The following is a 14,869-nucleotide window of genomic DNA, read 5'->3' on the forward strand; positions in this document are numbered from 1 at the left end:
GGCGGTGAGACGCATCCGTCAGCCGGTCGGTGAGGGGTTCGACGTAATAAAGGAGACCGCCTGAAACACACAAAGGACAATGGATGCTTAGAGCTGTACCAGAACTTGGCACCCAAGGAATAACAAGTGGTTCTTACCACCAGGGACTTCTTACCTCGTTCACTTGACCTTGACTACTGAGATCTGGCTTTATCTCCTCCTAAGAACAAGGACAAAGAACAATGCTGTAACACAGCCACCATATACACTTGCTCTGCAAACACAAAGGGTGACCGACCTTCCTGCGGGAACCCCCTCACCTGGTATGGGGCGCTCTGCCACGGATTCTAATCCGTCTGCATCTGCAAGAAAGCGATGACAGAAGTCAAAGGGCTGCACGAGAACTTAACAGCTCCAGCCATCTTGTGTCAATCTCGGAATATCATCTAGAGGCCAGACTACACCCTACATTACAGATTTAAAGGCCTTGGGCCTCATTCTAATACACCTATATGTCAGGGTATGCAACAGGGCAGAGCAGCTGTGGGCCAAACCCACTCAGGCACCCGTGACACAGGCTATGACAAACAAGGGGATGCAACGAGGAGAGAGAACTCTTGGCAGAAAGCATGACTGCAAGCAATTGAAGGGCTAAGGCAAAAGACCTGTGATACAAGATGCCCAAAAGACACAGAATATACAATAGACAAGTAACCCAACATGCACTCAGATTGCTCTGCCCTGTGCACCTCAGCATTGTAATCAACTGTGAGACCTTGGCCTTATGCAGGCTAAGGCACCCCTTCTTGGGTATCCCCATCTCCAAAGCTGACACAAAAAACCCTCCCGGCGAGCCCCAACTCAATACTCCGCTTTCATCCCCTTGACTTATCTCTCGGACGTCTGGGGATCTCAATCCACGTGGGATGAAAAAAGACCGCCTCACCATCCTGGAAGCTCCTGCAATTGCCAGGCTGTTGTCTCTTAGATGGCTACAAGAAAGCAAACCAAACATCAGTACAGGAACTTTGTGGCACATTGGCCAAACCCCAACAATTCCACTACTCACTGTCTCCGAAAAAGGCCAGTGTCCTCGGGCCGCACGCTTCGGCCAAGCTCCGAGGCCAACGCCATCATCACAGGGTATACCTGGGTTGAGTGGAGACGAGGTGATGTGGCACTGCTGAAGCTTGAGTGGGCCCTCGCTCCTCCTCCCTCCCTCCCTCCCTCCCCCCCCGACTTGCCGCAACTCCTCAGCCATGGCCAAAGGCTACCCGGACAGTACCTTCACATGGAAAAGGTAAAGGCCTCATCGCAGAGTCCTGTGATACTTGCAGAGAACTCACGAGGGCGTTGAGATGGAGCTGTCGGCCAGTCAGTGAGGAGTTTGGCGTAATACAAGGGGACCGCCTGAAACACACAAATGACAACGGATGCTTAGAGCTGTACCAGAACTTGGCACCCAAAAAATAACAAGTGGTTCTTACCACCAGTGACTTCTTACCCCGTTCACTTGACCTTAACTGCTGAGATCTGGCTTTATCTCCTCCTAAGACCAAAGACAAAGAACAATGCTGTAACACAGCCACCATTTACATTTGCTCTGCAAAGAGAAACAGTGACCGACCTTCATGTGGGAACCCCCTCTCCTAGTACAGGGCGCTCTGCCATGAATTAATCCATCTGCATCTGCAAGAAAGTGATGACAGAAGTCAAAGGGCTGAATGACAACAGCTCCAGCCATCTTGTGTCAATCTAGGAATACCATCTAGAGGCCAAACTATACCCTACACCACAAATTACAAGCCCCTAGGCCTTGCCCTGTTACACCCATAGGCCTGACTGTGCAGCAGGGCAGAGCAGCTCTGGGCCAGACCCATGCAGGCACCCGTGACACAGAAGATGACAAACAAGGGGATGCAACAAAGAGAGAAAACTCTGGGCTAGATGACCACAAGGACCGAGCAAATGAGGAATGAGATGACCTAGGCGAGACCGACGGGGAGCCAAGGAGGTTGCACGAACCCTGGCAGAAGAGGATGATAACAGAAGGACTTATTCCAAGAACTGCAAAGATGGATGCCCGAGAATTGGACGGGTGGAATCCTCTAGCTATCTTCGCATTCTTACAAGTCCTCATCCCCTATAATGGATCGTTGCAGTGCACAGCTGTCGATGCAGCTCGGAACAAGACCTGAAAAGACACCCGACTCAATGTCGCTGAAGAGAGACGTGATGCTGATGCACCTCCAAGCTCACGAGTCAAAGGATCAATGGTATCGGCACCGCACTGAGGAACACCAAGAACAGAGACGCTAAGAATAATGCCCAGCGTTTGCGATAAGCATCTCAAAGGGCTAAGGCAAAAGACCTGCGACACAAGATGCACAAAAGACAGAGAACGCACAATAGACTAGTGACATGTACCGGGACCGCTCTGCCCTGCGCACCTCGGCACCGTGATCAAAACCAAGACTTTTGCTTTATGGGGCCTAAGGGGCCCCTTCTTGGGTATCCCCACCTCCAAATCTGACTCAAAAATGCCTCCCGGTGAGTCCCAACGCAACACCCCACTTTCACCCCCTCTGTGGGTCGCAGGCCTCGACTTATCTCCTGGATGTCTGAGGATGTCAATCTGATTCAGGTGCAAAAGAAGGCCACCTCGCCAAGCGGGAACCTCATGTCTTCATCGGGCTGGTTATCTCTGGGTCAGCTACAATAAACAAAAGCAAACAAACATCAGTGCATGAACTTAGTGGCACCTCAGCCAAAACCTGTCAGTTCTGCCCCTCACCATCTCCTAAGAAGGCCGCGGTCCTTGGGCCGCACACTTTGGCCAACCTCCGAGGCCAACACCATCGTCGCAGGGTATACCTGGGTTAAGAGGAGACAAGGTGATGCGGCATCGCCTAAACTTGAGGGGGCCCTCGCTCCTCCCTCCCTCCGCAACTCACTGCAAGTCCTCGGCCGTTGCCAAAGGCTTCCCGGATGGTACCGTCACATGGAAAAGCTAAAGGCTTCGTCGCAGAGTCCCTTAATATTTCTGGAGGGCTCACGAGGGCGGCAAGCCAGGTCTGTCAGCCGGCGGCGAGGGGTTTTGGCGTACTACAGGTGGACCATCTAAAACACGCAGATGACAATGGATGCTTAGAGCTGTACCAGAACTTGGCACCCAAGGAATAACAAGTGGTTCTTACCACCAGGGACTTCTTACCTCGTTCACTTGACCTTGACTACTGAGATCTGGCTTTATCTCCTCCTAAGAACAAGGACAAAGAACAATGCTGTAACACAGCCACCATAAACACTTGCTCTGCAAACACAAACGGTGACTGACCTTCATGCGGGAACCCCCTCACCCGGTATGGGGCGCTCTGCCAAGGATTCTAATCCGTCTGCATCTGCAAGAAAGTGATGACAAAAGTCAAAGGGCTGCACGAGAACTTAACAGCTCCAGCCATCTTGTGTCAATCTAGGAATATCATCTAGAGGCCAAACTACACCCTACATTACAGATTTAAAGGCCTTGGGCCTTGTTCTAATACACCTAGAGGCCAGGCTATGCAGCAGGGCAGAGCAGCTGTGGGCCAAACCCATGCAGGCACTCGTGACACAGGAGATGACAAACAAGAGGATGCCAAGAGGAGAGAGAACTCTTGGCGGAAAGCATGACTGCAAGCACATCGAAGGGCTAAGGCAAAAGACCTGTGACACAAGACACCCAAAAGACACAGCGTACACAATAGACAAGCGACGCAACACGCACTGGGACTGCTCTGCCCTGCGCACCTCAGCATTGTGATCAAACGTGAGAGTTTTCCATTATGCGGGCTAAGGCGCCCCTTCTTGGGTATCCCCATCTCCAAAGCTGACTCAAAACTCCCTCCCAGAGAGCCCCGACCCGACACGCCGCTTTCATTCCCTCCGTGGGTCATATCCCTCAACTTATCTCTCGGATGTCTGGGGATGTGAATCTTCCTGGGGAGCAAAAGAAGGCCGCCTCCCGCCGTCCCAGAAGCTCCTGCCATTGCCAGGCTGTTGTCTCTCAGTCAGCTACAATAAAGAAAACCGAACATCAGTACACGAGCTTAGTGGCACACCGGCCAAAACCCAACAATTCCACTACTCACTGTCTCCTAAAAAGGCCAGGGTCCTCGGGCCGCACGCTTCAGCCAAGCTCCGAGGCCAACGCCATCATCACAGGGTATACCTGGGTTGAGTGGAGACGAGCTGATGTGGCATGACTGAAACTTGAGTAGGCCCTCGCTCCTCCTCCCTCCCTCCCTCCATCCCCTCCTCCCTCCCCGACTTGCCGCAACTCCTCGGCCGTTGCCAAAGGCCACCCGGACAGTACCTTCACATGGAAAAGGTAAAGGCTTCGTCGCAGAGTCCCACGATACTTGCAGAGTACTCACGAGGGCGGTGAGACACATCCGGCGGCCGGTCGGTGAGGGGTTTTGGTGTACTACAAGTGGACCGCCTGAAACACACAAATGACAATGGATGCTTAGAGCTGTACCAGAACTTGGCACCCAAGGAATAACAAGTGGTTCTTACCACCAGGGACTTCTTACCTCGTTCACTTGACCTTGACTGCTGAGATCTGGCTTTATCTCCTCCTAAGAACAAGGACAAAGAACAATGCTGTAACACAGCCACCATATACACTTGCTCTGCAAACACAAACGGTGACTGACCTTCATGTGGGAACCCCCTCACCCGGTATGGGGCGCTCTGCCATGGATTCTAATCCATCTGCCTCTGCAAGAAAGTGATGACAAAAGTCAAAGGGCTGCACGAGAACTTAACAGCTCCAGCCATCTTGTGTCAATCTCGGAATATCATCTAGAGGCCAGACTACACCCTACATTACAGATTTAAAGGCCTTGGGCCTTGTTCTATTACACCTATATGCCAGGGTATGCAACAGGGCAGAGCAGCTCTGGGCCAAACCCACGCAGGCACCCGTGACACAGGAGATGACAAACAAGGGGATGCAACAAAGAGAGAAAACTCTGGGCTAGATGATCACAAGGACCGAGCAAATGAGGAATGAGATGACCTAGGCGAGACCGACGGGGAGCCAAGGAGGCTGCACGAACCCTGGCAGAAGAGGATGATAACAGAAGGACTTATTCCAAGAACTGCAAAGACGGATGCCCGAGAATTGGACGGGCGGAATCCTCTAGCTATCTTCGCATTCTTACAAGTCCTCATCCCCTATAATGGATCGTTGCAGTGCACAGCTGTCGATGCAGCTCAGAACAAGACCTGAAAAGACACCCGACTCAATGTCGCTGAAGAGAGACGTGATGCTGATGCACCTCCAAGCTCACGAGTCAAAGGATCAATGGTATCAGCACCGCACTGAGGAACACCAAGAACAGAGACGCTAAGAATAATGCCCAGCGTTTGCGATAAGCATCTCAAAGGGCTAAGGCAAAAGACCTGCGACACAAGATGCACAAAAGACAGAGAACGCACAATAGACTAGTGACATGTACCGGGACCGCTCTGCCCTGCGCACCTCAGCACCGTGATCAAATCCAAGACTTTTGCTTTATGAGGCCTAAGGGGCCCCTTCTTGGGTATCCCCGCCTCCAAATCTGACTCAAAAATACCTCCCGGTGAGTCCCAACTCGACACCCCGCTTTCACCCCCTCTGTGGGTCGCAGGCCTCGACTTATCTCCTGGATGTCAGGGGATGTCAATCTGCCTAGGGTGCAAAAGAAGGCCGCCTCACCATGCAGGCAGCTTGTGCCTTCACCAGGTTGGTTATCTCTTGGTCAGCTACAATAAACAAAAGCAAAAAACATCAGTGCATGAACTTAGTGGCACCTCAGCCAAAACCTGTCAATTCTGCCCCTCACCGTCTCCTAAGAAGGCCGCGGTCCTTGGGCCGCATGCTTTCGCCATGCTCCGAGGCCAACGCCATCGTCATCATCACAGGGTATACCTGGGTTAAGAGAAGACAAAACTTGAGGGGGCCCTCGCTCCTCCCTCCCTCCGTAACTCATTGCAAGTCCTCGGCCATTGCCAAAGGCTTCCCGGACAGTACCTTAACATGGAAAAGGTAAAGGATTCATCACAGAGTCCCTTAATACTTCTGGAGGGCTCACGAGGGCGGCAAGCCAGGTCTGTCGGCTGGTCAGTGAGGGGTTTTGGTGTACTACAAGCGGACCATCTAAAACACACAAATGACAATGGATGCTTAGAGCTGTACCAGAACTTGGCACCCAAGGAATAACAAGTGGTTCTTACCACCAGGGACTTCTTACCTCGTTCACTTGACCTTGACTACTGAGATCTGACTTTATCGCCTAAGACCAAAGACAAAGAACAATGCTGTAACACAGCCACCATATACACTTGCTCTGCAAACACAAACGGTGACCGACCTTCCTGCGGGAACCCCCTCACCCGGTATGGGGTGCTCTGCCACGGATTCTAATCCGTCTGCATCGGCAAGAAAGCGATGACAGAAGTCAAAGGGCTGCACGAGAACTTAACAGCTCCAGCCATCTTGTGTCAATCTAGGAATATCATCTAGAGGCCAAACTACACCCTACATTACAGATTTAAAGGCCTTGGGCCTTGTTCTTATACACCTATATGCCAGGCTATGCAGCAGGGCAGAGCAGCTGTGGGCCAAACCCATGCAGGCACTCGTGACACAGGAGATGACAAACAAGAGGATGCCAAGAGGAGAGAGAACTCTCGGCGGAAAGCATGACTGCAAGCACATCGAAGGGCTAAGGCAAAAGACCTGTGACACAAGACACCCAAAAGACACGGCGTACACAATAGACAAGCGACGCAACACGCACTGGGACTGCTCTGCCCTGCGCACCTCAGCATTGTGATCAAACGTGAGAGTTTTCCATTATGCGGGCTAAGGCGCCCCTTCTTGGGTATCCCCATCTCCAAAGCTGACTCAAAACTCCCTCCCAGAGAGCCCCGACCCGACACGCCGCTTTCATTCCCTCCGTGGGTCATATCCCTCAACTTATCTCTCGGACGTCTGGGGATGTGAATCTTCCTGGGGAGCAAAAGAAGGCCGCCTCCCGCCGTCCCAGAAGCTCCTGCCATTGCCAGGCTGTTGTCTCTCAGTCAGCTACAATAAAGAAAACCGAACATCAGTACGCGAGCTTAGTGGCACATCGGCCAAAACCCAACAATTCCACTACTCACTGTCTCCTAAAAAGGCCAGGGTCCTCGGGCCGCACGCTTCAGCCAAGCTCCGAGGCCAACGCCGTCATCACAGGGTATACCTGGGTTGAGTGGAGACGAGCTAATGTGGCATTACTGAAACTTGAGTGGGCCCTCGCTCCTCCTCCCTCCATCCCTCCCTCCCTCCATCCCTCCCTCCCTCCCCGACTTGCCGCAACTCCTCGGCCATTGCCAAAGGCCACCCAGACGGTAACTTTACATGGAAAAGGTAAAGACTTCGTCGCAGAGTCCCATGACACTTGCAGAGGACTCACGAGGGCGGTGAGACACATCCGGCGGCCGGTCGGTGAGGGGTTTTGGTGTACTACAATTGGTCCGCCTGAAACACACAAATGACAATGGATGCTTAGAGCTGTACCAGAACTTGGCACCCAAGGAATAACAAGTGGTTCTTACCACCAGGGACTTCTTACCTCGTTCACTTGACCTTGACTGCTGAGATCTGGCTTTATCTCCTCCTAAGAACAAGGACAAAGAACAATGCTGTAACACAGCCACCATATACACCTACTCTGCAAACACAAACGGTGACCGACCTTCCTGCGGGAACCCCCTCACCCTGTATGGGACGCTCTGCCAAGGATTTAATCCTTCTGCATCTGCAAGAAAGTGATGACAGAAGTCAAAGGGCCGCACGAGAACTTAACAGCTCCAGCCATCTTGTGTCAATCTCGGAATATCATCTAGAGGCCAAACTACACCCTACATTACAGATTTAAAGGCCTTGGGCCTTGTTCTATTACACCTATATGCCAGGCTAAGCAACAGGGCAGAGCAGCTGTGGGCCAAACCCACGCAGGCACCCGTGACACAGGAGATGACAAACAAGAGGATGCCAAGAGGAGAGAGAACTCTTGGCGGAAAGCATGACTGCAAGCACATCGAAGGGCTAAGGCAAAAGACCTGTGACACAAGACACCCAAAAGACACGGCGTACACAATAGACAAGCGACGCAACACGCACTGGGACTGCTCTGCCCTGCGCACCTCAGCATTGTGATCAAACGTGAGAGTTTTCCATTATGCGGGCTAAGGCGCCCCTTCTTGGGTATCCCCATCTCCAAAGCTGACTCAAAACTCCCTCCCAGAGAGCCCCGACCCGACACGCCGCTTTCATTCCCTCCGTGGGTCATATCCCTCAACTTATCTCTCGGACGTCTGGGGATGTGAATCTTCCTGGGGAGCAAAAGAAGGCCGCCTCCCGCCGTCCCAGAAGCTCCTGCCATTGCCAGGCTGTTGTCTCTCAGTCAGCTACAATAAAGAAAACCGAACATCAGTACACGAGCTTAGTGGCACACCGGCCAAAACCCAACAATTCCACTACTCACTGTCTCCTAAAAAGGCCAGGGTCCTCGGGCCGCACGCTTCAGCCAAGCTCCGAGGCCAACGCCATCATCACAGGGTATACCTGGGTTGAGTGGAGACGAGCTGATGTGGCATGACTGAAACTTGAGTAGGCCCTCGCTCCTCCTCCCTCCCTCCCTCCCTCCCCGACTTGCCGCAACTCCTCGGCCGTTGCCAAAGGCCACCCGGACAGTACCTTCACATGGAAAAGGTAAAGGCTTCGTCGCAGAGTCCCACGATACTTGCAGAGTACTCACGAGGGCGGTGAGACACATCCGGCGGCCGGTCGGTGAGGGGTTTTGGTGTACTACAAGTGGACCGCCTGAAACACACAAATGACAATGGATGCTTAGAGCTGTACCAGAACTTGGCACCCAAGGAATAACAAGTGGTTCTTACCACCAGGGACTTCTTACCTCGTTCACTTGACCTTGACTGCTGAGATCTGGCTTTATCTCCTCCTAAGAACAAGGACAAAGAACAATGCTGTAACACAGCCACCATATACACTTGCTCTGCAAACACAAACGGTGACTGACCTTCATGTGGGAACCCCCTCACCCGGTATGGGGCGCTCTGCCATGGATTCTAATCCATCTGCCTCTGCAAGAAAGTGATGACAAAAGTCAAAGGGCTGCACGAGAACTTAACAGCTCCAGCCATCTTGTGTCAATCTCGGAATATCATCTAGAGGCCAGACTACACCCTACATTACAGATTTAAAGGCCTTGGGCCTTGTTCTATTACACCTATATGCCAGGGTATGCAACAGGGCAGAGCAGCTCTGGGCCAAACCCACGCAGGCACCCGTGACACAGGAGATGACAAACAAGGGGATGCAACAAAGAGAGAAAACTCTGGGCTAGATGATCACAAGGACCGAGCAAATGAGGAATGAGATGACCTAGGCGAGACCGACGGGGAGCCAAGGAGGCTGCACGAACCCTGGCAGAAGAGGATGATAACAGAAGGACTTATTCCAAGAACTGCAAAGACGGATGCCCGAGAATTGGACGGGTGGAATCCTCTAGCTATCTTCGCATTCTTACAAGTCCTCATCCCCTATAATGGATCGTTGCAGTGCACAGCTGTCGATGCAGCTCAGAACAAGACCTGAAAAGACACCCGACTCAATGTCGCTGAAGAGAGACGTGATGCTGATGCACCTCCAAGCTCACGAGTCAAAGGATCAATGGTATCAGCACCGCACTGAGGAACACCAAGAACAGAGACGCTAAGAATAATGCCCAGCGTTTGCGATAAGCATCTCAAAGGGCTAAGGCAAAAGACCTGCGACACAAGATGCACAAAAGACAGAGAACGCACAATAGACTAGTGACATGTACCGGGACCGCTCTGCCCTGCGCACCTCAGCACCGTGATCAAATCCAAGACTTTTGCTTTATGGGGCCTAAGGGGCCCCTTCTTGGGTATCCCCGCCTCCAAATCTGACTCAAAAATACCTCCCGGTGAGTCCCAACTCGACACCCCGCTTTCACCCCCTCTGTGGGTCGCAGGCCTCGACTTATCTCCTGGATGTCAGGGGATGTCAATCTGCCTAGGGTGCAAAAGAAGGCCACCTCACCATGCAGGCAGCTTGTGCCTTCACCAGGTTGGTTATCTCTTGGTCAGCTACAATAAACAAAAGCAAAAAACATCAGTGCATGAACTTAGTGGCACCTCAGCCAAAACCTGTCAATTCTGCCCCTCACCGTCTCCTAAGAAGGCCGCGGTCCTTGGGCCGCATGCTTTCGCCATGCTCCGAGGCCAACGCCATCGTCATCATCACAGGGTATACCTGGGTTAAGAGAAGACAAAACTTGAGGGGGCCCTCGCTCCTCCCTCCCTCCGTAACTCATTGCAAGTCCTCGGCCATTGCCAAAGGCTTCCCGGACAGTACCTTAACATGGAAAAGGTAAAGGATTCATCACAGAGTCCCTTAATACTTCTGGAGGGCTCACGAGGGCGGCAAGCCAGGTCTGTCGGCTGGTCAGTGAGGGGTTTTGGTGTACTACAAGCGGACCATCTAAAACACACAAATGACAATGGATGCTTAGAGCTGTACCAGAACTTGGCACCCAAGGAATAACAAGTGGTTCTTACCACCAGGGACTTCTTACCTCGTTCACTTGACCTTGACTACTGAGATCTGACTTTATCGCCTAAGACCAAAGACAAAGAACAATGCTGTAACACAGCCACCATATACACTTGCTCTGCAAACACAAACGGTGACCGACCTTCCTGCGGGAACCCCCTCACCCGGTATGGGGTGCTCTGCCACGGATTCTAATCCGTCTGCATCGGCAAGAAAGCGATGACAGAAGTCAAAGGGCTGCACGAGAACTTAACAGCTCCAGCCATCTTGTGTCAATCTAGGAATATCATCTAGAGGCCAAACTACACCCTACATTACAGATTTAAAGGCCTTGGGCCTTGTTCTTATACACCTATATGCCAGGCTATGCAGCAGGGCAGAGCAGCTGTGGGCCAAACCCATGCAGGCACTCGTGACACAGGAGATGACAAACAAGAGGATGCCAAGAGGAGAGAGAACTCTCGGCGGAAAGCATGACTGCAAGCACATCGAAGGGCTAAGGCAAAAGACCTGTGACACAAGACACCCAAAAGACACGGCGTACACAATAGACAAGCGACGCAACACGCACTGGGACTGCTCTGCCCTGCGCACCTCAGCATTGTGATCAAACGTGAGAGTTTTCCATTATGCGGGCTAAGGCGCCCCTTCTTGGGTATCCCCATCTCCAAAGCTGACTCAAAACTCCCTCCCAGAGAGCCCCGACCCGACACGCCGCTTTCATTCCCTCCGTGGGTCATATCCCTCAACTTATCTCTCGGACGTCTGGGGATGTGAATCTTCCTGGGGAGCAAAAGAAGGCCGCCTCCCGCTGTCCCAGAAGCTCCTGCCATTGCCAGGCTGTTGTCTCTCAGTCAGCTACAATAAAGAAAACCGAACATCAGTACGCGAGCTTAGTGGCACATCGGCCAAAACCCAACAATTCCACTACTCACTGTCTCCTAAAAAGGCCAGGGTCCTCGGGCCGCACGCTTCAGCCAAGCTCCGAGGCCAACGCCGTCATCACAGGGTATACCTGGGTTGAGTGGAGACGAGCTAATGTGGCATTACTGAAACTTGAGTGGGCCCTCGCTCCTCCTCCCTCCATCCCTCCCTCCCTCCATCCCTCCCTCCCTCCCCGACTTGCCGCAACTCCTCGGCCATTGCCAAAGGCCACCCAGACGGTAACTTTACATGGAAAAGGTAAAGACTTCGTCGCAGAGTCCCATGACACTTGCAGAGGACTCACGAGGGCGGTGAGACACATCCGGCGGCCGGTCGGTGAGGGGTTTTGGTGTACTACAATTGGTCCGCCTGAAACACACAAATGACAATGGATGCTTAGAGCTGTACCAGAACTTGGCACCCAAGGAATAACAAGTGGTTCTTACCACCAGGGACTTCTTACCTCGTTCACTTGACCTTGACTGCTGAGATCTGGCTTTATCTCCTCCTAAGAACAAGGACAAAGAACAATGCTGTAACACAGCCACCATATACACCTACTCTGCAAACACAAACGGTGACCGACCTTCCTGCGGGAACCCCCTCACCCTGTATGGGACGCTCTGCCAAGGATTTAATCCTTCTGCATCTGCAAGAAAGTGATGACAGAAGTCAAAGGGCCGCACGAGAACTTAACAGCTCCAGCCATCTTGTGTCAATCTCGGAATATCATCTAGAGGCCAAACTACACCCTACATTACAGATTTAAAGGCCTTGGGCCTTGTTCTATTACACCTATATGCCAGGCTAAGCAACAGGGCAGAGCAGCTGTGGGCCAAACCCACGCAGGCACCCGTGACACAGGAGATGACAAACAAGAGGATGCCAAGAGGAGAGAGAACTCTTGGCGGAAAGCATGACTGCAAGCACATCGAAGGGCTAAGGCAAAAGACCTGTGACACAAGACACCCAAAAGACACGGCGTACACAATAGACAAGCGACGCAACACGCACTGGGACTGCTCTGCCCTGCGCACCTCAGCATTGTGATCAAACGTGAGAGTTTTCCATTATGCGGGCTAAGGCGCCCCTTCTTGGGTATCCCCATCTCCAAAGCTGACTCAAAACTCCCTCCCAGAGAGCCCCGACCCGACACGCCGCTTTCATTCCCTCCGTGGGTCATATCCCTCAACTTATCTCTCGGACGTCTGGGGATGTGAATCTTCCTGGGGAGCAAAAGAAGGCCGCCTCCCGCCGTCCCAGAAGCTCCTGCCATTGCCAGGCTGTTGTCTCTCAGTCAGCTACAATAAAGAAAACCGAACATCAGTACACGAGCTTAGTGGCACACCGGCCAAAACCCAACAATTCCACTACTCACTGTCTCCTAAAAAGGCCAGGGTCCTCGGGCCGCACGCTTCAGCCAAGCTCCGAGGCCAACGCCATCATCACAGGGTATACCTGGGTTGAGTGGAGACGAGCTGATGTGGCATGACTGAAACTTGAGTAGGCCCTCGCTCCTCCTCCCTCCCTCCCTCCCTCCCCACCTCCCTCCCCGACTTGCCGCAACTCCTCGGCCGTTGCCAAAGGCCACCCGGACAGTACCTTCACATGGAAAAGGTAAAGGCTTCGTCGCAGAGTCCCACGATACTTGCAGAGTACTCACGAGGGCGGTGAGACACATCCGGCGGCCGGTCGGTGAGGGGTTTTGGTGTACTACAAGTGGACCGCCTGAAACACACAAATGACAATGGATGCTTAGAGCTGTACCAGAACTTGGCACCCAAGGAATAACAAGTGGTTCTTACCACCAGGGACTTCTTACCTCGTTCACTTGACCTTGACTGCTGAGATCTGGCTTTATCTCCTCCTAAGAACAAGGACAAAGAACAATGCTGTAACACAGCCACCATATACACTTGCTCTGCAAACACAAACGGTGACTGACCTTCATGTGGGAACCCCCTCACCCGGTATGGGGCGCTCTGCCATGGATTCTAATCCATCTGCCTCTGCAAGAAAGTGATGACAAAAGTCAAAGGGCTGCACGAGAACTTAACAGCTCCAGCCATCTTGTGTCAATCTCGGAATATCATCTAGAGGCCAGACTACACCCTACATTACAGATTTAAAGGCCTTGGGCCTTGTTCTATTACACCTATATGCCAGGGTATGCAACAGGGCAGAGCAGCTCTGGGCCAAACCCACGCAGGCACCCGTGACACAGGAGATGACAAACAAGGGGATGCAACAAAGAGAGAAAACTCTGGGCTAGATGATCACAAGGACCGAGCAAATGAGGAATGAGATGACCTAGGCGAGACCGACGGGGAGCCAAGGAGGCTGCACGAACCCTGGCAGAAGAGGATGATAACAGAAGGACTTATTCCAAGAACTGCAAAGACGGATGCCCGAGAATTGGACGGGTGGAATCCTCTAGCTATCTTCGCATTCTTACAAGTCCTCATCCCCTATAATGGATCGTTGCAGTGCACAGCTGTCGATGCAGCTCAGAACAAGACCTGAAAAGACACCCGACTCAATGTCGCTGAAGAGAGACGTGATGCTGATGCACCTCCAAGCTCACGAGTCAAAGGATCAATGGTATCAGCACCGCACTGAGGAACACCAAGAACAGAGACGCTAAGAATAATGCCCAGCGTTTGCGATAAGCATCTCAAAGGGCTAAGGCAAAAGACCTGCGACACAAGATGCACAAAAGACAGAGAACGCACAATAGACTAGTGACATGTACCGGGACCGCTCTGCCCTGCGCACCTCAGCACCGTGATCAAATCCAAGACTTTTGCTTTATGGGGCCTAAGGGGCCCCTTCTTGGGTATCCCCGCCTCCAAATCTGACTCAAAAATACCTCCCGGTGAGTCCCAACTCGACACCCCCGCTTTCACCCCCTCTGTGGGTCGCAGGCCTCGACTTATCTCCTGGATGTCAGGGGATGTCAATCTGCCTAGGGTGCAAAAGAAGGCCACCTCACCATGCAGGCAGCTTGTGCCTTCACCGGGTTGGTTATCTCTTGGTCAGCTACAATAAACAAAAGCAAAAAACATCAGTGCATGAACTTAGTGGCACCTCAGCCAAAACCTGTCAATTCTGCCCCTCACCGTCTCCTAAGAAGGCCACGGTCCTTGGGCCGCATGCTTTCGCCATGCTCCGAGGCCAACGCCATTGTCATCATCACAGGGTATACCTGGGTTAAGAGAAGACAAAACTTGAGGGGGCCCTCGCTCCTCCCTCCCTCCGTAACTCATTGCAAGTCCTCGGCCATTGCCAAAGGCT

The 14,869-nt window shown here is 52.5% G+C and overlaps 1 protein-coding gene and 2 long non-coding RNA genes across 3 annotated transcripts in view; all 3 read right to left on the reverse strand.

Annotated features, from left to right (window-relative positions):
* LOC125320914 overlaps positions 1-14,869 on the reverse strand; it is a 204,400-nt gene that overhangs the window by 32,885 nt on the left and 156,646 nt on the right. The window lies entirely within an intron of this gene.
* On the reverse strand, positions 4,176-7,656 carry LOC125320989. Its single transcript, XR_007201376.1, has 3 exons — positions 7,623-7,656; positions 4,334-4,459; positions 4,176-4,189 (listed from the first exon to the last, which is right to left on the reverse strand). It is a non-coding gene; the product is annotated as an uncharacterized LOC125320989 (long non-coding RNA).
* Positions 11,638-13,431, reverse strand: LOC125320981. Its single transcript, XR_007201374.1, has 3 exons — positions 13,398-13,431; positions 13,178-13,303; positions 11,638-11,666 (listed from the first exon to the last, which is right to left on the reverse strand). It is a non-coding gene; the product is annotated as an uncharacterized LOC125320981 (long non-coding RNA).

The sequence above is a fragment of the Corvus hawaiiensis genome, chromosome 2 (genome assembly GCF_020740725.1).
Source record: "Corvus hawaiiensis isolate bCorHaw1 chromosome 2, bCorHaw1.pri.cur, whole genome shotgun sequence".
In the NCBI taxonomy this organism is placed as follows: Eukaryota; Metazoa; Chordata; class Aves; order Passeriformes; family Corvidae; genus Corvus; species Corvus hawaiiensis.